This window comes from Rhinoderma darwinii, chromosome 1 (assembly GCF_050947455.1).
Source record: "Rhinoderma darwinii isolate aRhiDar2 chromosome 1, aRhiDar2.hap1, whole genome shotgun sequence".
NCBI classification, from domain to species: Eukaryota; Metazoa; Chordata; class Amphibia; order Anura; family Rhinodermatidae; genus Rhinoderma; species Rhinoderma darwinii.
This window is the reverse complement of record NC_134687.1, coordinates 641,066,734-641,094,221: the sequence shown is the minus strand read 5'-3', so window position 1 is coordinate 641,094,221 and position 27,488 is coordinate 641,066,734. Positions and strand designations below refer to the sequence as shown.

At 41.6% G+C, this 27,488-nt stretch overlaps 2 long non-coding RNA genes across 4 annotated transcripts in view; one reads left to right on the top strand and one right to left on the bottom strand.

Annotated features, from left to right (window-relative positions):
• Nucleotides 1–11,347, top strand: part of LOC142678443 (uncharacterized) — a 14,585-nt gene extending 3,238 nt beyond the window's left edge. For both annotated transcript variants that reach the window (XR_012852633.1, XR_012852632.1), the window contains exon 4: nt 10,441–11,347. This is a non-coding gene — a long non-coding RNA (uncharacterized LOC142678443). The remainder of the gene's footprint in view (nt 1–10,440) is intronic.
• LOC142679441 (uncharacterized) lies at nt 61–27,488 on the bottom strand. Of its 2 annotated transcripts, none has more exons than XR_012852784.1 (3): nt 27,321–27,488; nt 27,126–27,206; nt 61–122 (listed from the first exon to the last, which is right to left on the bottom strand). It is a non-coding gene; the product is annotated as an uncharacterized LOC142679441 (long non-coding RNA). The 2 variants fall into 2 exon arrangements; XR_012852738.1 differs by lacking the exon at nt 61–122 and adding an exon at nt 22,772–23,545.

The window sequence follows — 27,488 nt, the reverse complement described above, 5'->3', positions numbered from 1 at the left end:
AACGTAAAAGTTTAGGTGCGTTCCTGAAAAGGCTGCTTGAAGATTGGATGAAAAGTTGTCATAGGCTCAAAAGTCATCAAAATGTTAGGTCACAAAGCGTTCATAAGTGGCCATCTGCAACACTAAAAACAGATAAAAGTTAGAAACGAACTTTGCTGAACAGTTAAAACCAACGCCATGAGAGATCCTAACACCCCTATAGGAACGCTGCAAAACCCAGATTTTCATTTAGACCATTAGGCTGTACTGGGTTTAGTTTCCAGATCCATCTGGATTCCAATTTTAACAGTTTTTCTATTAACGAACCACCTCTCAGATCAATTTTTACATGGTCTATACAAATTTATATTGTTTTTATATGTTTTACACTGAGAGCCATAACCTTTTTTTTATTTTTTTGGCGACAGAGCTGTGTGAGGGCTTGTTTTTGCGTGACAAATTGTAGTTTTTATTGGTACCATTTTGGGGTACTTGCGACTTTTTGATCACTTTTTTTATTAAATTTTTTGGGAAACAACGTGAAAAAAACCATTGTTTTTTATTTTATTTTATTTTTTTTACGGTGTTTACCATGCAGGATAAATAATATGATATTTTTATAGGTCACGCCGATACGAACGCAGCGATAACCTATTATGCATAGTGTTTTTTTCATTTTTTTTCTAAGTATAAAGGACTTGATCAGGGAGTCAGGGCGATTTATTGATTTTATTACCTAATAATTTGTATTTATTTAACTAAATCTTTTTTTTTTTAAACTTTTTTTTATTTATTTTTTTACACTTATTAGGAGACTTAAAGAGGCTCTGTCACCAGATTTTGCAACCCCTATCTGCTATTGCAGCAGATCGGCGCTGCAATGTAGATTACAGTAACGTTTTTATTTTTTAAAAACGAGCATTTTTGGCCAAGTTATGACCATTTTTGTATTTATGCAAATGAGGCTTGCAAAAGTACAACTGGGCGTGTTGAAAAGTAAAAGTACAACTGGGCGTGTATTATGTGCGTACATCGGGGCGTGTTTACTACTTTTACTAGCTGGGCGCTCTGAAGAGAAGTATCATCCACTTCTCTTCACAACGCCCAGCTTCTGGCAGTGCAGATCTGTGACGTCACTCACAGGTCCTGCATCGTGTCGGCCACATCGGCACCAGAGGCTACAGTTGATTCTGCAGTAGCATCAGTGTTTGCAGGTAAGTAGCTACATCGATTTACCTGCAAACGCAGATGCTGCTGCAGAATCATCTGTAGCCTCTGGTGCCGATGTGTCCTCGCTCGTCTGACACGATGCAGGACCTGTGAGTGACGTCACAGCGTGATCTCTCGAGAACACGCTGTGTCTGCACTGCCAGAAGCTGGGCGTTAACGAACAGAAGTGGATGATGCTGATTCGTCAGCATCATACACTCCCATTCCCAACTCCCAGCTAGTAAAAGAATTAAAAACGCCCCGATGTACGCACATAATACACGCCCAGTTGGACTTTTACTTTAAACACGCCCACTTGGACTTTTGCAAGCCTCATTTGCATAAATACAAAAATGGTCATAACTTGGCCAAAAATGCTCGTTTTTTAAAAATAAAAACGTTACTGTAATATTACATATACCCTGATGTACTCCTCACAGATTACATATACCCTGATGTACTCCTCACAGATTACATATACCCTGATGTACTCCTCACAGTTTACATATATCCTGATGTAGTCCTCACAGATTACATATACCCTGATGTACTCCTCACAGATTACATATATCCTGATGTACTCCTCACATATTACATATACCCTGATGTACCCCGCACAGATTACATATACCCTGATGTACTCCTCACAGATTACATATACCCTGATGTACTCCTCACATATTACATATACCCTGATGTACTCCTCACATATTACATATACCCTGATGTACTCCTCACATCTTACATATACCCTGATGTACTCCTCACAGATTACATATACCCTGATGTACTCCGCACAGCTTACATATACCCTGATGTACTCCTCACAGATTACATATATCCTGATGTACTCCTCACATATTACATATACCCTGATGTACTCCTCACATCTTACATATACCCTGATGTACTCCTCACAGATTACATATACCCTGATGTACTCCGCACAGCTTACATATACCCTGATGTACTCCTCACAGATTACATATATCCTGATGTACTCCTCACAGATTACATATACCCTGATATACTCCTCACAGATTACATATACCCTGATGTACTCCTCACAGATTACATATACCCTGATGTACTCCTCACATATTACATATACCCTGATGTACTCCTCACAGATTACATATACCCTGATGTACTCCTCACAGATTACATATACCCTGATGTACTCACATATTACATATACCCTGATGTACTCCTCACAGATTACATATACCCTGATGTACTCCTCACATATTACATATACCCTGATGTACTCCTCACACATTACATATACCCTGATATACTCCTCACATATTACATATACCCTGATGTACTCCTCACATATTACATATACCCTGATGTACTCCTCACATATTACATATACCCTGATGTACTCCTCACACATTACATATACCCTGATATACTCCTCACATATTACATATACCCTGATGTACTCCTCACATATTACATATACCCTGATGTACTCCTCACAGATTACATATACCCTGATGTACTCCTCACATATTACATATACCCTGATGTACTCCTCACAGATTACATATACCCTGATGTACTCCTCACAGATTACATATACCCTGATGTACTCCTCACATATTACATATACCCTGATGTACTCCTCACAGATTACATATACCCTGATGTACTCCTCACATATTACATATACCCTGATGTACTCCTCACAGATTACATATACCCTGATGTACTCCTCACAGATTACATATACCCTGATGTACTCCTCACATATTACATATACCCTGATGTACTCCTCACATATTACATATATCCTGATGTACTCCTCACATATTACATATATCCTGATGTACTCCTCACATATTACATATACCCTGATGTACTCCTCACATATTACATATACCCTGATGTACTCCTCACAGATTACATATACCCTGATGTACTCCTCACATATTACATATACCCTGATGTACTCCTCACAGATTACATATACCCTGATGTACTCCTCACAGATTACATATACCCTGATGTACTCCTCACATATTACATATACCCTGATGTACTCATCACAGATTACATATACCCTGATGTACTCCTCACATATTACATATACCCTGATGTACTCCTCACATATTACATATACCCTGATGTACTCCTCACAGATTACATATACCCTGATGTACTCCTCACAGATTACATATACCCTGATTACATATACCCTGATGTATTCCTCACAGATTACATATACCCTGATGTAGTCCTCACATATTACATATATCCTGATGTACTCCTCACATATTACATATACCCTGATGTACTCCTCACAGATTACATATACCCTGATGTACTCCTCACAGATTACATATATCCTGATGTACTCCTCACAGATTACATATACCCTGATGTACTCCTCACATATTACATATACCCTGATGTACTCCTCACATATTACATATACCCTGATGTACTCCTCACATATTACATATACCCTGATGTACTCCTCACATATTACATATACCCTGATGTACTCCTCACATATTACATATACCCTGATGTACTCCTCACAGATTACATATATCCTGATGTACTCCTCACATATTACTTATACCCTGATGTACTCCTCACATATTACATATACCCTGATGTACTCCGCACAGATTACATATACCCTGATGTACTCCTCACATATTACATATATCCTGATGTACTCCTCACATATTACATATACCCTGATGTACTCCTCACAGATTACATATACCCTGATGTACTCCTCACAGATTACATATACCCTGATGTACTCCTCACATATTACATATATCCTGATGTACTCCTCACATATTACATATACCCTGATGTACTCCACACAGCTTACATATACCCTGATGTACTCCTCACATATCACATATATCCTGATGTACTCCTCACATATTACATATACCCTGATGTACTCCTCACATATTACATATACCCTGATGTACTCCTCACATATTACATATACCCTGATGTACTCCTCACAGATTACATATACCCTGATGTACTCCTCACAGATTACATATACCCTGATGTACTCCTCACATATTACATATACCCTGATGTACTCCTCACATATTACATATACCCTGATGTACTCCTCACAGATTACATATACCCTGATGTATTCCTCACAGATTACATATATCCTGATGTACTCCTCACAGATTACATATACCCTGATGTACTCCTCACAGATTACATATACCCTGATGTACTCCTCACATATTACATATACCCTGATGTACTCCTCACAGATTACATATATCCTGATGTACTCCTCACATATTACATATACCCTGATGTACTCCTCACATATTACATATACCCTGATGTACTCCTCACAGATTACATATACCCTGATGTACTCCTCACAGATTACATATACCCTGATGTACTCCTCACATATTACATATACCCTGATGTATTCCTCACAGATTACATATACCCTGATGTACTCCGCACACATTACATATATCCTGATGTACTCCTCACAGATTACATATACCCTGATGTACTCCTCACAGCTTACATATACCCTGATGTACTCCTCACAGATTACATATACCCTGATGTACTCCTCACAGTTTACATATACCCTGATGTACTCCTCACATATTACATATATCCTGATGTACTCCTCACATATTACATATACCCTGATGTACTCCTCACAGATTACATATACCCTGATGTACTCCTCACATATTACATATACCCTGATGTACTCCTCACATATTACATATACCCTGATGTACTCCTCACATATTACATATACCCTGATGTACTCCTCACATATTACATATATCCTGATGTACTCCTCACAGATTACATATACCCTGATGTACTCCTCACATATTACATATACCCTGATGTACTGCTCACATATTACATATACCCTGATGTACTCCTCACAGATTACATATATCCTGATGTACTCCTCACATATTACATATATCCTGATGTACTCCTCACATATTACATATACCCTGATGTACTCCTCACATATTACATATACCCTGATGTACTCCTCACAGATTACATATATCCTGATGTACTCCTCACATATTACATATACCCTGATGTACTCCTCACATATTACATATACCCTGATGTACTCCTCACATCTTACATATATCCTGATGTACTCCTTACATATTACATATACCCTGATGTACTCCTCACAGCTTACATATACCTTGATGTACTCCTCACATATTACATATACCCTGATGTACTCCTCACATATTACATATACCCTGATGTACTCCTCACATATTACATATATCCTGATGTACTCCGCACAGATTACATATACCCTGATGTACTCCTCACATATTACATATACCCTGATGTACTCCTCACATATTACATATATCCTGATGTACTCCGCACAGATTACATATACCCTGATGTACTCCTCACAGATTACATATATCCTGATGTACTCCTCACATATTACATATACTCTGATGTACTCCTCACATATTACATATACCCTGATGTACTCCTCACATCTTACATATACCCTGATGTACTCCTCACATCTTACATATACCCTGATGTACTCCTCACATATTACATATACCCTGATGTACTCCTCACATATTACATATACCCAGATGTACTCCGCACAGCTTACATATACCCTGATGTACTCCTCACATATTACATATATCCTGATGTACTCCCCACATATTACATATACCCTGATGTACTCCTCACATATTACATATACCCTGATGTACTCCTCACAGATTACATATACCCTGATGTACTCCTCACAGATTACATATACCCTGATGTACTCCTCACATATTACATATACCCTGATGTACTCCTCACAGATTACATATACCCTGATGTACTCCTCACAGCTTACATATACCCTGATGTACTCCTCACATATTACATATACCCTGATGTACTCCTCACATATTACATATACCCTGATGTACTCCTCACAGATTACATATACCCTGATGTACTCCTCACATATTACATATACCCTGATGTACTCCTCACATATTACATATACCCTGATGTACTCCTCACAGATTACATATACCCTGATGTACTCCTCACATATTACATATACCCTGATGTACTCCTCACATATTACATATACCCTGATGTACTCCTCACATATTACATATATCCTGATGTACTCCTCACAGATTACATATACCCTGATGTACTCCTCACAGCTTACATATACCCTGATGTACTCCTCACATATTACATATATCCTGATGTACTCCTCACATATTACATATACCCTGATGTACTCCTCACAGCTTACATATACCCTGATGTACTGCTCACATATTACATATACCCTGATGTACTCCTCACAGATTACATATATCCTGATGTACTCCTCACATATTACATATATCCTGATGTACTCCTCACATATTACATATACCCTGATGTACTCCTCACATATTACATATACCCTGATGTACTCCTCACAGATTACATATATCCTGATGTACTCCTCACATATTACATATACCCTGATGTACTCCTCACATATTACATATACCCTGATGTACTCCTCACATCTTACATATATCCTGATGTACTCCTTACATATTACATATACCCTGATGTACTCCTCACAGCTTACATATACCTTGATGTACTCCTCACATATTACATATACCCTGATGTACTCCTCACATATTACATATACCCTGATGTACTCCTCACATATTACATATATCCTGATGTACTCCGCACAGATTACATATACCCTGATGTACTCCTCACATCTTACATATATCCTGATGTACTCCTCACATATTACATATACCCTGATGTACTCCTCACATATTACATATATCCTGATGTACTCCGCACAGATTACATATACCCTGATGTACTCCTCACAGATTACATATATCCTGATGTACTCCTCACATATTACATATACTCTGATGTACTCCTCACATATTACATATACCCTGATGTACTCCTCACATCTTACATATACCCTGATGTACTCCTCACATATTACATATACCCTGATGTACTCCTCACATATTACATATACCCAGATGTACTCCGCACAGCTTACATATATCCTGATGTACTCCTCACAGATTACATATACCCTGATGTACTCCTCACAGATTACATATACCCTGATGTACTCCTCACATATTACATATACCCTGATGTACTCCTCACATATTACATATATCCTGATGTACTCCCCACATATTACATATACCCTGATGTACTCCTCACATATTACATATACCCTGATGTACTCCTCACAGATTACATATACCCTGATGTACTCCTCACAGATTACATATACCCTGATGTACTCCTCACATATTACATATACCCTGATGTACTCCTCACAGATTACATATACCCTGATGTACTCCTCACAGCTTACATATACCCTGATGTACTCCTCACATATTACATATACCCTGATGTACTCCTCACATATTACATATACCCTGATGTACTCCTCACAGATTACATATACCCTGATGTACTCCTCACATATTACATATACCCTGATGTACTCCTCACATATTACATATACCCTGATGTACTCCTCACAGATTACATATACCCTGATGTACTCCTCACATATTACATATACCCTGATGTACTCCTCACATATTACATATACCCTGATGTACTCCTCACATATTACATATATCCTGATGTACTCCTCACAGATTACATATACCCTGATGTACTCCTCACAGCTTACATATACCCTGATGTACTCCTCACATATTACATATATCCTGATGTACTCCGCACATATTACATATACTCTGATGTACTCCTCACATATTACATATACCCTGATGTACTCCTCACATATTACATATACCCTGATGTACTCCGCACATCTTACATATACCCTGATGTACTCCTCACATATTACATATATCCTGATGTACTCCGCACATATTACATATACTCTGATGTACTCCTCACATATTACATATACCCTGATGTACTCCTCACATATTACATATACCCTGATGTACTCCGCACATCTTACATATACCCTGATGTACTCCTCACAGCTTACATATGCCCCCACATTATAAACTGAGATGCCAGTAAAACTCCAAACACAAAAACAGAACGACTACCAAGCAAAATCTGCGCTGCAAAATGCAAATGGCGCTCCACCACTTATGTGCCCTACAGCGTGCCCAAACATCAGTTTACATCCACATGTATGGCATCGCCATACCCGGTAGAACTCGCTTAACAGTTTCAGGTATTTGTCTTCTGTGGCACAAACTGGGCACAACATATTGTGCGCTAAAATGGCATATCAGTGGAAAATTGCAATTTTTACTTTGCCCCAACCGCTGCGCATAATTTCAAATGAAAAAAACACCTGTGGGGTCAAATTGCTCACAACGCCCCTTAAAATTCCCTAAGGGGTGTAGTTTCTAAAATAGGGGCCACTACTTGGTGGTTTGTTTTACTCTTTGACCTCAGAGCCCTGCAACTGTGGGTCAACGCTATGAAAATCGCCAAAATAGGCCTCAAATTTGCATGTTGCTCTTCACTTCTGAGCCCTGTCATATGCCCAGGCAAATGATCAATGCTTTGAGGGGTGTTGTTTCCAAAATGGGGTCATATATTGGGGGCTTTCACTGTACTCTGGTACCTCAGGGGTTTTGCAAATGTGACGTGGCGCACAAAAACCAATCCAGCAAAATCTGCATGCCAAATAGCTCTCCCGCCATTCTGAGCCCTGCCGTCTGTCCATACAGCAGTTTATGACCACATGTGGGGTATTGCCGTACCCGGGAGAAATTCTGTTACAAATGTTGGGGGGCTTTTTCTCTTTTATTCAACATTTTATTGGGAAAAATATTGATATTAATTTTTCACTGCCTAATTCGAATTAATTCTGCAAAAGACCTGTGGGTCTAAATGCTCACTATACCACTAGATTCCTTAAGTAGTGTAGTTTCCAAAATTGGGTCACTTTTGGGGGGTTTTCAATGTTTTGGTCCCTCAGTTGCTTTACAAATGTGACATGACACCAGAAAACAATTCCAGAAAAGCTCCAAAAGCCAAATAGCGGTTTATTACTACATATGGGGTATTGCCGTGCTCAGAAGAGTTTGCTTTACAAATGTTGGGGTGCTTTTTCTCCTTTGTGTCTTGTAAAAATTGCTAACTTTACTTTTCATTGGAAGGAATGTAGATTTTCATTTTCACTGACTAACACCACTAAGTCCAGCAAAAAAACAGTTGTGCCAAGATGCTCATTATACCTCTTTTATAAATTCCTTGAGGGGTGTAGTTTGCCAAATGGTGTCTTTTTTGGGGGTGTCCATTGTTTTGGCCCCAAAAAGACCTCTTCAAACCTGACATGGTGTCTAAAACATAGTCTAAAATAAGGAAGCCCCAAAATCCACTAGGTGCTCCTTTGGTTCCGAGGCCTGTGTTTCAGTCCATTCGCTTACTAGGACCGTATAAGGGATATCCCTAAAAACTGCAGATTCTGGGCATTAAATACTGAGTTGCATTTCTTTGTTAAAACCTTCTGTGGTACAGAAAAAAATGGATTTTCTAAAAAATAATATTTTTTTATAAATTTCACCTCCACTATTTTAAAAACTTTGAGGGGTGCAGGTTTTTAAAATTGGGTGACAAATGGGGTTTGTAATACATGAGCTACTTCATAACTGAACTGGACCATAAAAAATTAAGTTTTGGAAATTTTCTTGAAAATGTGAGAAATTGCTGCTAAAGTTGTAAGCCTTGTAACGTCCTAGAAAAAACCATGCCAACATAAAGTAGACATATGGTAAATGTTAACCAATAACTATTTTGTGTGGTATTACTATCTGTTTTACAAGTGGATACGTTTAAATTCAGAAAAATGCAAACTTTTGCACATTTTCTTAAAATTTTGGTGTTTTTCACAAATAAATACTGAATTTATCAACCAAATTTTTCCACTAACCTAAAGTACAATGTGTCATGAGAAAACAATCTCCGAATCGCTTTGATAAGTAAAAGCATTCAAAAGTTATTACCACATGAAGTGAGACATTTCAGATTTGAAAAAATCGGCTATGTCCACAAGACCAAAACAGGCTGCGTCCTGAGGGGGTTAATTTACCGCAAAATGTTTTTTTTCTTTTTTGCCGGGACACATGGGGTTTTATTTTGATTTAAGATTAAAGCGGCTATATATATATTTTTTTTTTTGTCTCTTTTTAGGAACAAAAATGATCAGAAACAGGAAAAAAAGGCATTCGTCTTCTACAGCACCGGTATCACAAGATATTATATAGTCAGTGTGTGGATAATGCCCAAGAAAAGGGAGGATGTCATGTGTGAGTCCCAGTTCAAATAAGTGTATTCTTGTGGACTTTTCCTAGCCAAGGTAGTTTATGCTCTTAATTGTCAACCCCAAAAAGTCAGTGGAGCTGCTGATCTAGGTCTGCTGGAGTTAGGAGACTTAACAGTATTTCAAACAGGGGCCAAGTAGATAAGAGAATGGGTGAAGACCTTACTCGCCCAATTCTGCAGGCCTTTCCCTGTGTGCCAATGTTTGGATGGGTGGGGCAGAGCTGGAGACCACCCTAAAGATCAGGCTGTCTGTTTGCGTTGCCCGGAGCACAGCAGCAATCAGCGGTAGCAGAAGCGGAGATCTTGGCCAGCGGGAGAACCAGGAGATGGATGTAGGGCCTGGGTGAGTCCGCACTAACAGGGAAAGCTACAGTATACTACCTGCATACACCTGCTTCTCTACTCGGTTACCTCTAAACCCTAGGGTCCTGATAATCAGTCAGAGCACATTAAGGAAACAGTCAGGGGTGACGTCTGGCTCTGTCGGTCCCCTCTGACTGAGCACTATAAGATACAGGTACTTTTTGTTTTCTACATTGTAGAAACCTATTGAAGACATAACTATGAAGGAACACATATGGAATTAAGTAGTAAACAAAAAAGTGTTACACCAAAATATTTTTTATATTTTAGATTCTTCATAGTAGCCACCTTTGGCTTTGATGACAGATTTGCACCCTTGAGTCGCTGGTTCAAGAGAGTTCAAAATAACTAAATAAAGTTTATTTTACCTAATGGGCAAAATGAAGGGGAATTTCATTCATTTGTTGCACACCTCTATTATTGCAGATGTTCCTATCATAAAACAAAGTATTCCATTGGGCAGTGTGTCAGACCCCTTATTCAGCTGACGGCTATCTCGGATTCGATTCTTCTCCGATTCCAGCTGTTATTGCAGGATAATCAATCACAGCCACACACTCACACATTTGTGCCTGTGGAATTATGATAAAGTACATGTTTGGCTTTGTGCAGGAACTGCATTCTACCAATGATGTACATGTATTGCATTTTGCGGGAAAAGGGTTAACCTGTTCAGGACCAGGCACACTTTATCAATTTTTAGCACGCGTTAGTTAAATGGCTATAACGTTTTTATTTGTTGAGCTAGCGACATGATTTTAGTGATTTTTATTATTTTTTCAGAATCAATGCAGGTTTCTTTTCTTAAAATTTTTTATACACATAATTTTTGCTTTTTCAGCGTTTTTAGGCTGGCAATATAGTGTTATCCTTAAAGGGAATGTGTTGCCAGAAAAACATGTTTTGTTTTTTTTTAATTAAACATTTAGTGTGTAGGTGATTAAACATTGTTCAAATTTTTTTTATTTTTTTTCACGAGTCAGGAAATATTATAAATTAGATTCTAATTTATAATATTTCCCATTGCTGGTCACTAGATGGAGCTATTCCCAAAATTGCAGCATTGCAAAATTGGGTAAAAAGCCCTCGCTCTAGTGAGCTCTCAGCATCCCCCCCCCCCTCCTTTATCCTGGCTAGTGCCGGGATAAACGAGGGGTTTGAACGGTCTAACCTCCTACACTGTGTGTCGCCATTTTTTGAGCTAACACACAGTGTAGTAGGTTTACATACAGTAGTAAACGTACACGAACATACATTGAAATCTCTTACCTGCTCCTGCCGCCGCGGCTCCCTCCGGCCCGTCCGCTCCGTCTGCTGCCGCTGGTCCAAGTGCACAAGTCCGGAAGCCGCGACCGGAAGTAGTAATCTTACTGTCCGGCCGCGACTTCCGGTCCACAGGAAAATGGCGCCGGACGGCGCCAATTTCAAATTGGACTGTGTGGGAGCGGCGCATGCGCAGTTCCCACACAGACGGCGTACACAGAAGTGGATGGGACGGGACCCGTTCGCAGTCCCTATGGGACTGTGGCTGCCGTATTCCATGTCTGTATGTGTCGTTAATCGACACATACAGAAATGGAACAAAAAATGGCAGCCACCATAGGGAAGAAAAAGTGTAAAAATAAGAAAAAGTAAAACACAAACACACAAATAAATATAAACGTTTTTAATAAAGCACTAACATCTTTAACATATTAAAAAAAAAATTGTGATGACACTGTTCCTTTAAATAGACTTCTTATTTGTGATGTTCATTGTCTACCATAAATTTTGATATATTACATGTCTACTTTAGGATAATTGTGTCAGGGCTGGCGTTATGACATTGATTGGCGAGGGGTGCGGTTTTTTAGGGAGGGGGGGTTATGTGTAATTTTTATTTAATTTATTTTTGGTTTTTTTATTATGGCATATCCCCTCAAAGTTCAGAAAAGACATTTCAGGAACTTCATTATTTCATTTGATTATTTTTTTTACTACTTTTTCTCTGTAAGGGGAGATTCACACGAACGTTGCGTTTTTGCGCGCGCAAACAACGCAGCGTTTTGCGAGCGCAAAAACCATTTGACAGCTGCGTGTGTCATGCGTGTCTGATGCGCGGCTGCGTGATTTTCGCGCAGCCGGCATCATAGAGATGAGGCTTGTCAACGCCCGTCACTGTCCAAGGTGCTGAAAGAGCTAAATCTTTCAGCACCCTCGACAGTGAATGCCGAACACAACAGCGAAAAACCTGTAAAAAAAAAAGATAAAGTTCCTACTTACCGAGAACTTCCCGGCCGTTGCCTTGGTGACGCGTCCTTGGTGACGCGTCCTTGGTGACGCGCCTCTCTTGACATCGGGCCCCACCTCCCTGGATGACGCAGCAGTCCAAGTGACCGCTGCAGCCTGTGATTGGCTGCAGCCTGTGCTTGGCCTGTGATTGGCTGGAGCTGTCACTTGAACTGAAGTGTCATCCCGGGAGGTCGGACTGCAGGAAGGAGACAGGAGTAATCGGTAAGTTAGAACTTCGGTTTTTTTTACAGGTTAATGTATTTTGGGATCGCAAGTCACTGTCCATGGTGCTGAAACAGTTTAACTCTTTCAGCACCATGGACAGTGACTATCTCCTGACGTCGCGTACCGATAATTTTTTTGCCGGGATCGGCCAAAACGACTTTGGCCGAACCCGGTGAAGTTCGGTACGCTTGTCCGGCTTCGCTAATCGCAAAGACACTCCGTTTGGATGTTCGGAAACAGAAAAGCACGTGGTGCTTTTCGGTTTTCATTCATCCTTTTCACTGCTGTTGCGCGAATCACGCTCGTCCCTCGGAAGTGCTTCCGTGTGGTGCGCGTGATTTTCACGCACCCATTGACTTCAATGGGTGCGTGATGCGCGAAATACGCAGAGTTATTGAACCTGTCGCGCTTTTTGCGCAGCAGACAAACGCTGCGCAAAAAGCACGGACTGTACTGCCCCATAGACTTGTATTGGTCCATGCGTGCCGCGTGAAAACCACGCGGCCCGCACGGACCGAATACACGCTCGTGTGAATCCCCCCTAACTGGCACTGCACAGCAGGGGACATCAGCTCTGTTAGGGAATGTTCCCACACACAGGATACGCTGAAGATTTACTGCAACAGAAAATCTGCAGCAGAATCTCTAGAAAAACGGTGGTAAATCTGTGACAGAAGTCCGCACCAAATAGTGCGTTTCTCCTGCTCATATTGCTGCGGAAACGCTGCGTTTCTTACGCAGCGGTTTTACTTGCGGATTAAGTGTTAAACATTGGTTATGGCAAAGTATATATGCACCTGTGGATTTCCAGCGGTTTTTACTGCTTTTCCGCTACATAAACGCTGTGAAAACCACAACAGCATAAATCTGTTGCAGAATTTCTGCTCCCCATTGAAGTCTAAGAGCCAAACACGCAGCATCTCCGCACAGAACACGCAGCATAAATTGACATGCTGCAGAATGGAAAAACGCACCGCAGAACACTTTCCGCACCTCTTCTGTGCGGTTTTTTTCTGCAGCATCGGCATGAGTTTTTCTATATCTCATTCACTTTGCTGCTACTGTAAATGCTGCGAAATTTCCACACAGAATTCCGTTGCGTAAATTCCGCAGACTTTACGCTACGTGGGAATCCAGCCTTATAGGGTCTATGGTCACTGTTATGGTTGTGCTAGGTCTTGTTATATACAGCATCACTTTTAAAAAAAAATACCACGCAACGGTGCAAACATAGGACATTATCCCACGTTTAGGGCCAGTTCACACGTTGCATAAATACTGCAGATTTTTCGCAATGGAATTCGTTGTGGAAAATCTGCAACATAATACAGTAGCAGCAAAGTGTATGAGATGTGAACAAATCTCATCCACACGCTGCATAAATACTGAGCACAAAAAACGCACAGAAGTTGACCTGCGGGGCGGAATTTTACTCTGCAACGTGTCAATTGTATTTGCGTAAACATTTCTTATTTGTTGCGGGTTTTCCCCATTGAATTCAATGGGGAGGTAAATCCCGCAACAAATAGCAGATGTTGCGTTTATTGTGGCGGGTTGACAGCGATTCTGCCACAAAAAAACGCAACTCCGAATTTTTTTTCCAAAATATTATACTTACCCATGTCGCTGCAGAATTTAGTATGTCCGTTAACGTTGGACATTATCTGCATTTGTCTATGAGCTCTAAATTAGTGAATGCTCTCTCAATGGTGGATCTGAGAGAGGCCGGCCGGACAGACCATGACACGCAGCTTCAGTGTTCAAACAGTCTCTGCCCACAGGGGGCGGATCCATCTTTATTTATAGGAAAATGAGAGTAGGTGGTAACCTTATACTTGCAAACATAAACATTCTATATATGGTAATATCCCAAAACTCCACATATGGTATAATGACAGGAAAGGTGTCAGCTTTGGTTTCAGCCAATCATCTACAATATGATAATGACTCTGATTCAGCCAATAAGAATTATTTCAATGCATTATAATAATTCTTCACCCTCCAAGCCCCAGGTGGCCTGAACCTTGTCCCATGGGAAGACACACATTTCAGATACACAAGTTAATTTGTCTCTACTTCTTATCTCACTAGAGAATGGAGACTGCAGAGAAGTTTAAATTAATTAAACAGAGGCCTGAATCCAAGGCTGACTTATGGTAAACAGCCATTGTCCATCCACCAAGGTTATTTGATCTGCTCCTTAAAAGAGTAATAAAACATTCAATTCAAGAACACATAACATAGAATTGCTTCAGGACGCTGCTGATATTTACTTTTTACTTATTAACCTCAAGATAGCTCCTTCAGGCCAAAAGATAGATTCCAATGATCCAAAATGGATGCCTACCATACAAGATGGAGTCCATGCAAAATGTTATCTTTGAAACCCATTCTAATCACTTTCACAAAAGCAATATATGTTCACACATATAAAGATAATTAAAAATATTTTTGACACCCAGAAGTCTTTGTTTCTTCCTCCTGGGATAACGTTTCATCCCATGTGACCGCTGCAGCCAATCTGAGGCTGTAGCAGCGGTCACAGTGGCGGATCCTCATATGGGCGTTTCGGGCAGCCGCCCGGGGCCCAAGGCTGCACGGGGACCCATAGCTGCCCAAACCGCACACAAGTGAAAAAAAACTCTCCAGGGCTGCTGCCGGCCGCATTCTAGCGGTCATCGGTCCCACGTGCTGCTGATGAAGAGGAGGGGGGGATGTTCAGGGGGAGTCATTTGCGGCCAGGGAACAGGGGCACAGCACATCAGCTGTAGAGAGCAGACTGTCAGAGATTGTGATTGGCAGGTGCTGGAGTCTCCCTGACAGTCTGCTCCTCTGTGCTGCTGTGCACTGTCCCTCCTGTTTAAATCTCCAGCAGCTGCCTGATAACGGCAAAACTGAAACTAGAGGGTGAAGGACCTGTGGTGACGTCACAGTCACATGATTAAGGTCCTGGAGGCTGCCAGAGACAAGCATCGCAGAGGAAGAGACTGTGGTAAGTGTGTGTGTGTGTGTGTGTGTGTGTGTGTGTGTGTGTGTGTGTGTGTCATAATGTAAGTCTATATAGTGTGTGCTGTGTATATAGTGTGTGCTGTGTATATAGTGTGTGCTGTGTATATAGTCTATATAGTGTGTGCTGTGTATATAGTGTGTGCTGTGTATATAGTGTGTGCTGTGTATATAGTGTGTGCTGTGTATATAGTGTGTGCTGTGTTTATAGTGTCTATAATGTAAGTCTATATAGTGTGTGCGTGTAGTGTGTGTGGTTTGAATATATAGTGTGCGGTGTTAGTGTGAATTGTATATAGGGTGTCTAATCTCACATTTTTTGTGTGTGAAATAATTTCCCCCCCATAGAGCCCTCTGCAGTAAGTCAGATGCTCAGAACCCCCCCCCCCCTGCAGTATAATCTCCCCCATGGAGCCCTCAGTAGTTATTATACTGCAGGGGGGGGTCAGAGCGTTTGATTGACTGTTCAGGGTTCTATAGGGGAATAACTCCTTCCCCCCCAGAGCCATAAGGGCGGATTTACACGAACGTGTAATACGTCCGTGCAACGTGCGTGCTTTTTACGCGTGTCGTATGGACCTATGTAAGTCTATGGGGCAGTGCAGACCGTCAGTGATTTTTGCGCAGCGTGTGTCCGCTGCGTAAAACTGACGACATGTCCTATATTTCTGCGTTTTTTGTGCATCACACACCCATTGAAGTCAATGGGTGCGTGAAAATCACGCATGCCTCACGGAGGCACCTCCGTGGGACGTGCGTGATTTGCTCAACAGCAGTAAAACTATGATTGCAAACAGAAAAGCACCAGGTGCTACAAACATACAGAGTGTCATAATGATGGCGGCTACGCGAAAGGCACGCAGCCGCGCATCATATGGTGATGACACACGAAGCTGTTAAGTGTCTTTTGTGCGCGCAAAATGCCGCATTTTTTACGTGCGCAAAACGCACACGCTCGTGTAAATCCGCCCTAAGTGTCAGACGCTTAGACCCTCCCATAGGGCACTCACAGTCAGTCAGATGCACTGGGGAGGGGTGTCTGACTGCTTAAAGGGTAACTAACGAAACTTTTAAAAAAAAATTACATGTCATAGTGACATGTCAAATGTTCTAATCGGTGGGGGTCCGGGCACTGAGACCCCACCAATCGCTGAAACAAAGTGGCAGAAGCGATCAGGTGAGTGAGGAGCCACTTTGCTTCTGATCGTCTTTCCTCTGATAGCCGAGCATGCAGTCTATGGGCACAACGGAAAGTCTATGAGTCCGTACACCGCGCCGAGGAAAGACAATCAGAAATTAAGTGGAACAGCGCTCACCCGGGCACTCCTGCTGCTTTGTTTTAGTGATCGGTGGTGGTCTCAATGCTGGGACCCCCATCGATCAAAACTTCTGACATATCACTCTCACTATGACACGCCAAATGTTTTTTAAAAGTTTAGTTACCTCTTGGGGACTGAATTTATTGGTTTGAGTTAATGTATGGGCCTGGGTCTTAATTTGCTTAGGGGTCTGGGGTATAAGACAATTTATGGTGTTTATGTCTGAATTTTTATGTTGCTATAGATGCTGAAAATGGCTACAGAATCAAGGGGAAAAGATTTCTCATCAGGAAACTCTGCAGTCATCAGGAGAAGTCGCCATAACGGTCTGTGTCAGATGGAGAAGAAAAGAGAACGACCCATCAGTGAAGACATCTCCTGTGAGTCATTGCATTTATAGATCTGTCACCTCTCCTGACCTGTCAGTTATCGGAAATCCTTGTATTCCACATAAAGTCTTTGTGTACCCAGGACTAATAGACAAATGCGTGTTACCATTCCCATTGTCAGGAGGAAGTGTACCTACACAGTGTGATACTGTCAGCGATGGTTGGAGACTGTCAATATGTAGGGACACAGCCCTTTGACAAGGGGAATCGTAGCACTCATTTGTCAATGCTCACACAGAAAGGTGGTGTTTAATATAGACATGACGTGGCAGGGCGGTGGTGGACAAGGGGGCCCAAGCTTGAGGAGCAGCCCAGGGCCCATGGTTTACTTAATCCGCCACTGGGCGGTCACATGGGATTAAACGTCATCGCAGGAGACCGGCCCGGAAGACCTCAGAGGGCCGGGCCTTCTGGGATGAAGCTTCATCCCAGGTGACCACTGTTGCAGCCATTCACAGGCTGCAGCAGTCTCCTGGAATGAAACGTCTTCACAGAAGATAACACTAGCTAGTTCTGCAGTTTTCCGCAGCGGACATTCCGGGCAAAAAACTGCACCAAAATTTGGTGCGGTTTTTCGCCTGGAATTCCCCGCAACATTCAGGGCGGATACTCTGCGTGCTTTTATGCAGCAAAGCCATTCTGTGTAAACTCAGCCTTTAAAATTCAGAAAATGAGGGGTATTGAATGGAGCTCATCTGGTGATGTCTACTCCACTGGGGACCCAGCCGGTATCACATATGTGTAATGGTTTCTACGTGCATCGTTTGACAGGTGGATCTGTGGTTCATGGCACTCGGTGCAGGCGGTCGCTACAGAAAAACTGCTTGTGCGCTCAACAGGTTAGCAGAACATCACATAGACATATAATAGACACATTCAAGAAATGTCATTCTTGTGTTTTTGTTTTTTTTCTTCTTATGCAATGATGATGCAACAACCACAAAAAAGTTAACCCCTGATCTTAGCCTCATTACCATATCTCTTTTTTTTTTTTTTTCTTTAGCATAAATGTTTGTACTGCCACTCTCTCTTTTTACTTGTGATATTGCCTAAAGGAACGTGTTGCTTTTGTCACTTTAATTAAAGGATGTAGTATACGGATGTCTCCATTGTTGTTCTTGGATGCATAACACTGGATATAAGAAGAAGATTTTAACCATAAGGGAACAGTGCTTGACAAAGGACTGTTTTTAGTTGTTCACACCTGACAACAGGTGTAAAAATACAATACTGTTGTACGATACAGCGGCAGCCTCCTACTACCGGCATCTCCACGATCATGTGACCAGTCACATGTCTGCCGAGACCAAAAGAGGCAACGGCCTCTATTCTATACACAGCGCTCATTGAGCGATATGTTCGTGAGTACAGAGAAGACAGAAGTTGTCAAAACCACATCTGTCTTCTTTCCAGGGTCCCTGGCAGTCTCTGACTGCCGGGCACCCGACATTAAGCTGAATTGCCTTTGTAATTTATTTGGTTTTACCATTGCAAGTCCCTTAATGATAAGAGTTGAAAAGAAGGATCCATTTTATATTTCTATATTTAATATGAGGCTGGGAGAAGAATTGAGGTACTATTAGAAAACACACAAGATCCCCATGACAACCCTGCACACAAGTCACAAGGGGACATGTTGTCTTCAGGATATTTCCGTAATACAACCTCAGGCTGGGTTCACACGACCTATTTTCAGGCGTAAACGAGGCGTATTATGCCTCGTTTTACGTCTGAAAATAAGGCTACAATACGTCGGCAAACATCTGCCCATTCATTTGAATGGGTTTGCCGACGTACTGTGCAGACAACCTGTCATTTACACGTCGTCGTTTGACAGCTGTCAAATGACGACGCGTAAAATGACTGCCTCGTCAAAGAAGTGCAGGACACTTCTTTAGACGTTTTTGGAGCCGTTTTCTCATAGACTCCAATGAAAACAGCTCCAAAAACGGACGTGAAAAAAGCGAGTTGCTCAAAAAACGTCTGAAAATCAGGGGCTGTTTTCCGTATTTTCAGACGTTTTTGGTCACTACGTGTGCACATACCCTTAGGCTGCAATATCAAGCAATCAGATCTCTGCTATAATCTAATGTACACTAAATATCTTTTTGGAACATGTCTTCTTTAAATGGACACTAATTTTTCAAACTACTTCTGCTAATCTAATAGTATACCTGATATATATCAACTTTGTAATTTTGTAAAATGTAGTAGTTTGATCCATGCAAATTTTATGTAAAGTTACTGCCACTAAGTGAGAGTGACACAGACACTGCTGCCCATAGAAGTCTATGGAGAGGGCAGGGGAAAGCATAGAGAGACACACGAACGTTACTGCTTATACAATGCTATGGAGAGGGTAGGAGAGAGCAGGAGCACAAACACACAGATACTTTGCCAATATAATTCTTTGAGGAGGTTAGGGGGAGAGAGGAGACATACGCTACTGGTAAAATTCACTGGATTTTCTGCTACACTGCTCCTTACTGTTGTATGACAAGCTCCATGCTGCGGCAGCTTCTAAGGGTGTGCTACAGAGAGATAGTAGACCAGGATGGTTCCCTGCTCTGTGTGTGCAGTGTATAGAAGATATGATATCAGTTAGGCTCCACTCACTACCTCAGGGAAAACTAGTAATTTAATATAGAGCATGTAGACGGAAACCTGCTAAAGTCATGCAAGTCATATAATGACCAGAAATAGTGTTATTCTTCCTGTACGCACATATGACAGATTTAGTACACTTTAAAGAGGCTCTGTCACCACATTATAAGTGGCCTATCTTCGACATAATGTGATTGGCGCTGTAATGTAGATTACAGCAGTGTTTTTTATTTAGAAAAACGATCAACAATATAACCGATTTTAGATTTATGCTAACTACTTTCTTAACCAGTTCAGGACCGGGCTATTTTGCGCCTTCAGGACCAGACACCGTTTAGCCCTTTTTAGCACGTGTTAGTTAAATGGCTATTACTTTTTTATTTGTTGGGCTAACGACGTGATTTTTGCGACGTTTTTTCCGTAGACAATGCAGGTTTCTTTTTTTATCGGTTTTATACACACCTTTTTTGCTATTTTAGAATTTTTATTCATAAAGTTTGAAAATAATAGTAAAAAAATAAGCTTTTTTACGTTTCAGCTATTTTTTTGGGTAATAACATAGTTTTACCCTAAAATAGACCTTTTATTTGTGATCGTCATTGTCTACCGTAAATTTTAATATATTACATGTCTATATTAGGGTAATTGGGTCAGCGCTAGCGTTACAACAATGATTGGCGGGGTGGAACGTTTTTTTTGGGGTGGGTATTTTATGTGTATTTATTTTTAATTTTTTTTTGCACTTTACTTTACTATTTTTTTATTACTATGGTCTGTCCCTCAAAGGTCAAAAAAGACCTTTGGGGAACTTTATATATATTTTTTCTTTCTTTTACACCATGTTTTTCCACTGTAACTGGAGCTGCACAGCAGCCCCAGTTACAGGGGAAATCAGCCCTCTCATAGTGACGATTGTCACTAATAGGTCTGTGCGGGGTCTAGTAAGACCCAGCAGCAGTCTGTCAGTAACGGCACCCGGCGATCATGTGACCAGTCACATGAAGACCGGGAGGAATAGAGACAGCGCCGCTGCTGCTGTCTCTATCCCTATACACAGCGTTCATTGAGAGCTGTGTAAAAAGACATCAGAGAAGACAGAAGCAGCGAAAGCTGCTTCTATCCTCTCCTCAGGGTCCCCGGCAGTCGCTGACAGCCAGAGACCCGACATTCAGCTGCCCGATCGCGCGGGCAGCAAGTTAAAAGCCGAGCCGTAAAAAGTCTATGGCTCTGGTTTTAAGGACCCTGACCGCTGGCCGTAAAAATACAGCCAGCGGTCGGGAACCAGTTAATTCCCAACTGGGCGTGTTTTAGCTTTTGACCAAATGGGCGTTGTAAAGAGAAGTGTATGACGCTGTCCAATCAGCATCATACACTTCTCTCCCTTCATTTACTCAGCACATAGTGATCTTGCTAAATCATGATGTGCTGTCACTTACTCACACATTAACGTTACTGAAGTGTCTTGGGAGTGAATAGACATTGAAATCAATGGTGATGGAAACAGAAACCTTTGGTTTCCGTTTCTGTCAGTCAGGGCACAATTTCGACGGACTGCGTCGAAACGAAGCCCTGGCGCAGATGTGAACAAAGCCTGAGGGTCTGTTCACATGAGCATTGGCTTTGCGTTCAGGGGTTCCATCAGAGGTTTCCGTCGTGGAACCCCTCAATGGAAAGTCAAACGGAAACCTCTTCCGTTTGCATCACCATTGATATCAATGGTGACGGAAGCATTGCTAATGGTTTCTATTTGTCACCGTTCCGGCAGGTTTACGTTTTTCTGACGGAATCAATAGCGCTAAGGTTTCCGTTTAACTTTACGTTGAGGGGTTCACCCGATGGAAACCTCCGACGGAACCCCTGAACGGAAAGCCAACGCTGATGTGAACAGGCCCTGACTTAAGTCAAATAAAATTAACAGTAAAAAATACACACACACACACAATGAAAATAAATGTAAAATAAATAATTTACTAAAACATAAAATTAACAGTTTTTCAAAATATCCATTTTTACCCACCCACCATAATTTACCCCTATTTTAAAACTTACTGATAAACAAGGTGTCCACCTCCACCCAGAGCTAAATTAATAAAAGTTATGGTAACGTGGAGGGGTTGAGGCAGTAGGCTGTGGCCCACTGCTGGTAGGGGGGTATGGGAGAAATGATTGAACAAATTGTGCTCCAGCAGTGGGCAGACGAGCCGGGTAAGGGGCAGGATTGCCTACATTTTGGCTCTGGGTGGCGGTGGAGACCGCGCCAGAAACTTGGCCACGACGGGGCCCAAAAGCCTGCTGGAAATGGGCGATAAGTACACTCACTTCCGGCAGGGCGGGGGCGTGATAGAAGTCTGCCACCACGGCGAGACAGACATAAAATCCTCTTGCCTTTCCGTTGGCATCTGGCAGCAGGAAGATGCCGACGTGTGTCCAAAAAAGTCAAACCTGTCATCGCCGTCCACCCTCTGGATAAAGGACAAGGCCTCGGTCTCCACCTCCAATTGCCGGTCTACCAGGGGGGTCCTTCTACGCCCCCGCGTGGAATAGGTGCAGGTAGGGGGGCGGGATCACTGACCTTGGTGGACACAGGGGGGGACGTGGTCATGTTGGATTGACACTGGTTAGGAGACAGGTGTCTCCTCCCCCGGTGACATTTCTGTGGCCACCAAGCGTCCCGCCAGTTCTTCTTCCCCCTCCACTTCATGATGTGTGGAAGTAGAAGGAGTGGGTTCCCTCTCCATCTGCTGCTGTTCATCTTGGGTGGCAGGTGCCTCAGGTTCCTGATAATTGCCTTCAGTTCTGTGGAAAAAAACATTAAGTACATAGTAAAACTCATTTTTAAGATTCAAACATAGGCATCGATACTTATGCTCATTGTCCCCTGCTAGGTAAGATGAACAGCAGCTCATCATGGTGAGATGGTTTTAGATGGAGAGCCCCCACTCCTTTCTGCCTTCCGCACCGCCTTCATGAAGCGGTCCCGCACGCTCTTCCTCCTTTTTTTTAACATCTTCCTCTGCAAATACAAAACTTAAAGAGGCTCTGTCACCAGATTTTGCAACCCCTATCTCCTATTGCAGCAGATCGGCGCTGCAATGTAGATAAGAGTAACGTTGTTTTTTTGTTTTTTTTTAAATGAGCATTTTTGGCCAAGTTATGACCATTTTTATATTTATGTAAATGAGGCTTTCTAAAGTACAACTGGGCGTGTTTAAAGTTAAAGTACAACTGGGCGTGTATTGTGTGTGTACATCTGGGTGTGTTTACTTCTTTTACTAGCTGGGCGTTGTGAATAGAAGTGTATGATGCTGACGAATCGGCATCATCCACTTCTCTTCGTTACCACCCAGCTTCTGGCAGTTCAGACACACAGCGTGTCCTCGCTCGTCCGACGCGATGAAGTTCCTGTGGGAGGAAGTGAGTGACGTCACAGCGTGATCTCGCGGTCACTGTACCCGGCTGCGCCTTTAATTACATTGGAAAGGTCAGTTTAAATGACTCTACTAAACATTGTCCTGCACACACAATTTATGATTTACCACTGGATATGTTCAGATATAACGTATAGTGGAAAATCTGCAGCGTACAGTAGAAGCAGAATGAATGAGATTTTAAAAAATCTCATACACGCTGCATAAAATTCACAAAAAACGTATGTTCACACAGGACGCATACGCTGCGGATAAGGGCCGGATAACTGACACCGACAGAAACCAGAGGTTTCCGTCTCCATCACCTTTGATTTCAATGATGACGGAGCCAGTGCCCGTGGTGTCAGTTTGTCTCTTTTGTGGACTGGATCAGTCGTTTTGCCGGAAGCATTAGCATAGTAGACTACGCTATTGCTTCCGGCCAAACGACGTGTCCGGTGCACAAACTGACACCAACGGAAACCATGGCCACCGGCTCCATCACCATTGAAATCAATGGTGATGAGACGGAAACCTCTGGTTTCCGTCGGGGTCAGTTTGTGTCTGCTCAGGGTCCCGTTCAGACGGAAACTTCCGACGGAACGTCAGAACGGGACCCCAACGCAGATGTGAATGAAGCCTAACCTAGTTAAAAATGGTTTCCGTCTGTCACATTCCGATGAATGGGACAGCTACAGGCGTTTCTGGAAAAACCTGCTATTTGTGAACTGGAATCACACATGCAGTTTGGATCAAAAAAGCTTATGAAAAACTGCACCTCAAAGCCAGAAGTGGATCCAGCCGGAAAGAGAAGTAGAAGTCCTTCATTTATATTTCCCATTTCATTTAATACACTCTTGGATTTGGCTAAAAGAACTGCATGTGTGATTCCAGCCTTAGAGGGGAACTAGGAGGAACGGGTCTCATTTAAACCTTTGATATTTGGTTTGATCATTGTTACTGAAATGTGTGGTATCACCATCCAGAGCACTCTGAGGCCTTCAGAAAGGTTATGTATGTCTATGATTTTCGAAAGGGAAGATGGCAAAACTAGTAGATGTCTATCATTCCACTGTTCAGAAAACCATCTACATGTGGAGATTGCAGACAACTGACAATTGGTCTAGGCCAGTCTGTCTCTGTAAGATCAGCCTGAGAACAGAACACAAGATGCTGAAAAGTTTCTGAAAACTCCAGAATTTCTTTAAAGATCTACATGCAGATTTTTCCCCTCTTCATGTCTAACATTGCAAAAATGAAAACTACATGTGGGTGTGCCAAAAGAAAACCTTCACAATCTAGAAAAAAACATCTATAGACTATAGTTTGCTCGTGAACACATAAGCAAAATATGTGACTTCTGGAACAGTCTGCTATGGAGAGAAGAATTAAAAAGTTATTTGTACCCAGTACCAGAAGACATGTTTGCCATAAATTATACACCACATTTCACCAGAAATAAACTGTAAATGACTTGAGAGCATGGTGGAGGAAATGTTATGGTTTGGGGCTGCTAAACTGTATCAGGACCTGGGCAGCTCCTCATCCTAGAATCCACTATGAATTCTACATTGGCAGAGGCTGTTTGAGGATAATGTGAGACCGTCTGTCAGAAAGCTTTAAGTTCATCTTAATGTAGCATTTAGAACATGGTAATACCAGTAAACCCACCAAAGAATGGCCAAAAAAAGGAAAATAAATGGAGGGTTCCTGAATGGCCAATAGCCTGCTGGAGGGTGTTTTTGCCAAAGGGGCAGAGCAAGGTATTTGAGCCATATACCATATTGGCTATATATCTGAACATTTATTTTTTTTGTTTACAAAATTATTGCAAATTTAATTTATTATTTCTTTTCTATCACCTTTTATCTTATTATACTGTATAAATTAAGTTTGAATATTAAATACTTGTCAACATATGTAAAAAAAAAAAGATTACATGGGGTGTCCTTACGTGACTGTAGTTGGAGACTTAGACACTGCAGGCTCCATACACGTGTAATTTTGTAGGGTAAAATTGTGAGTAAGCCTAAAATGATATTCGTGTTTTACCTTACACAAGAAAAAACATAGTTGTGTTACCATCTACAGAGCAGGGTCTATCGTTCCTATCCTGACTCAGCCTCGCAATGATCTCCTTTCATCTTGCACTAAACCTTATGTGTAATGATGTGTTGTTAGAATTTTATTTTTTAATAAAGTGCTTGTTTCTCACAAAGTTTTTTGTTATTCTCAGTGTTTGTTGAATTGGGTTATATCAATGTACCTAAAAGGGGTTATCTGTCTCTCTGTTTACAAGGCAATGATGTCACATCACATGGTAAGGATTGACTGCCTTGGAAACAAGACAGGGTGTCATGTCACCTCATAATCAGAGAGAAGCAGGAAGCTGCAATGTGGGAATAGAGCAGAATGAAGGAGTATTCCCAACACAGGATATGCCATAAATGTCTGGTAGATGCAGGTCCTGCCTCTTACCGGCATCTGTGTGGTAAATAGGGGTCCCCTGACCTGCCTTGATGAGTCGGCTGCTGCATCATTGGGGCGAATGAATGGAGAAGTGGCCGTGCATGGGCATATACTAGATCCATGTTTTTTTTTAAAAAGTCTTGATTTAAGACCTCAGATCTAGATGTTCCCAGCTGAGGAAGTCCGCAGTCATGTTTTCTGATCCTTTTAGATGAACTAATGAGAGGGACTGATTTTTCCTGGGCCCAGATGACATAAATAGTATCATCGGACAGAATCTTTGCATGGTGATGTCTTAACTGTAGAAAGGCGAAATTAGTTTTCCAGACCGCTCTGAATTCTTCATAATTTAAAGATCTTAACCAGACATCCTGTAGATGTCCCTGTAGAAATTTGTCTTGGAAATAAGAGGTTCTTTTATATTTGCATAGGAATCTAGAGATTATGTTAAAATTCTGTTGTCTAAAGCCATGAACAAAAACAGAATAGAAATGCCATACTGTAAATGTAAAGTGAATTGTCAAAAATATCTTGAATCCACAAAGAATTTGACGAAGGGCTGAAATCTTCTGATCCAGTTCCTGGGAAAAATAAAAAAAAAGTAATAAGGTCTAAAAAAATGAACAGAACGGCGCTACATAGGATGAGTACATTCAACACATTTACAATTAAAATCAGTGGGTGCGGGGGCTTACCTTTAGGTGTGCTACCATGTAGGTAAAATGCTATATTAGAGCATGTATGTAATGATGCTGCCGATACCCCTTGTGTACAATGCCCACCTCGCTGAGACTTTTAGGAATCGGCAGATAACTGGACAGGATTCCAGGTCCAAAAGAAGAGAGGTACTAGTCTTGCGCAAT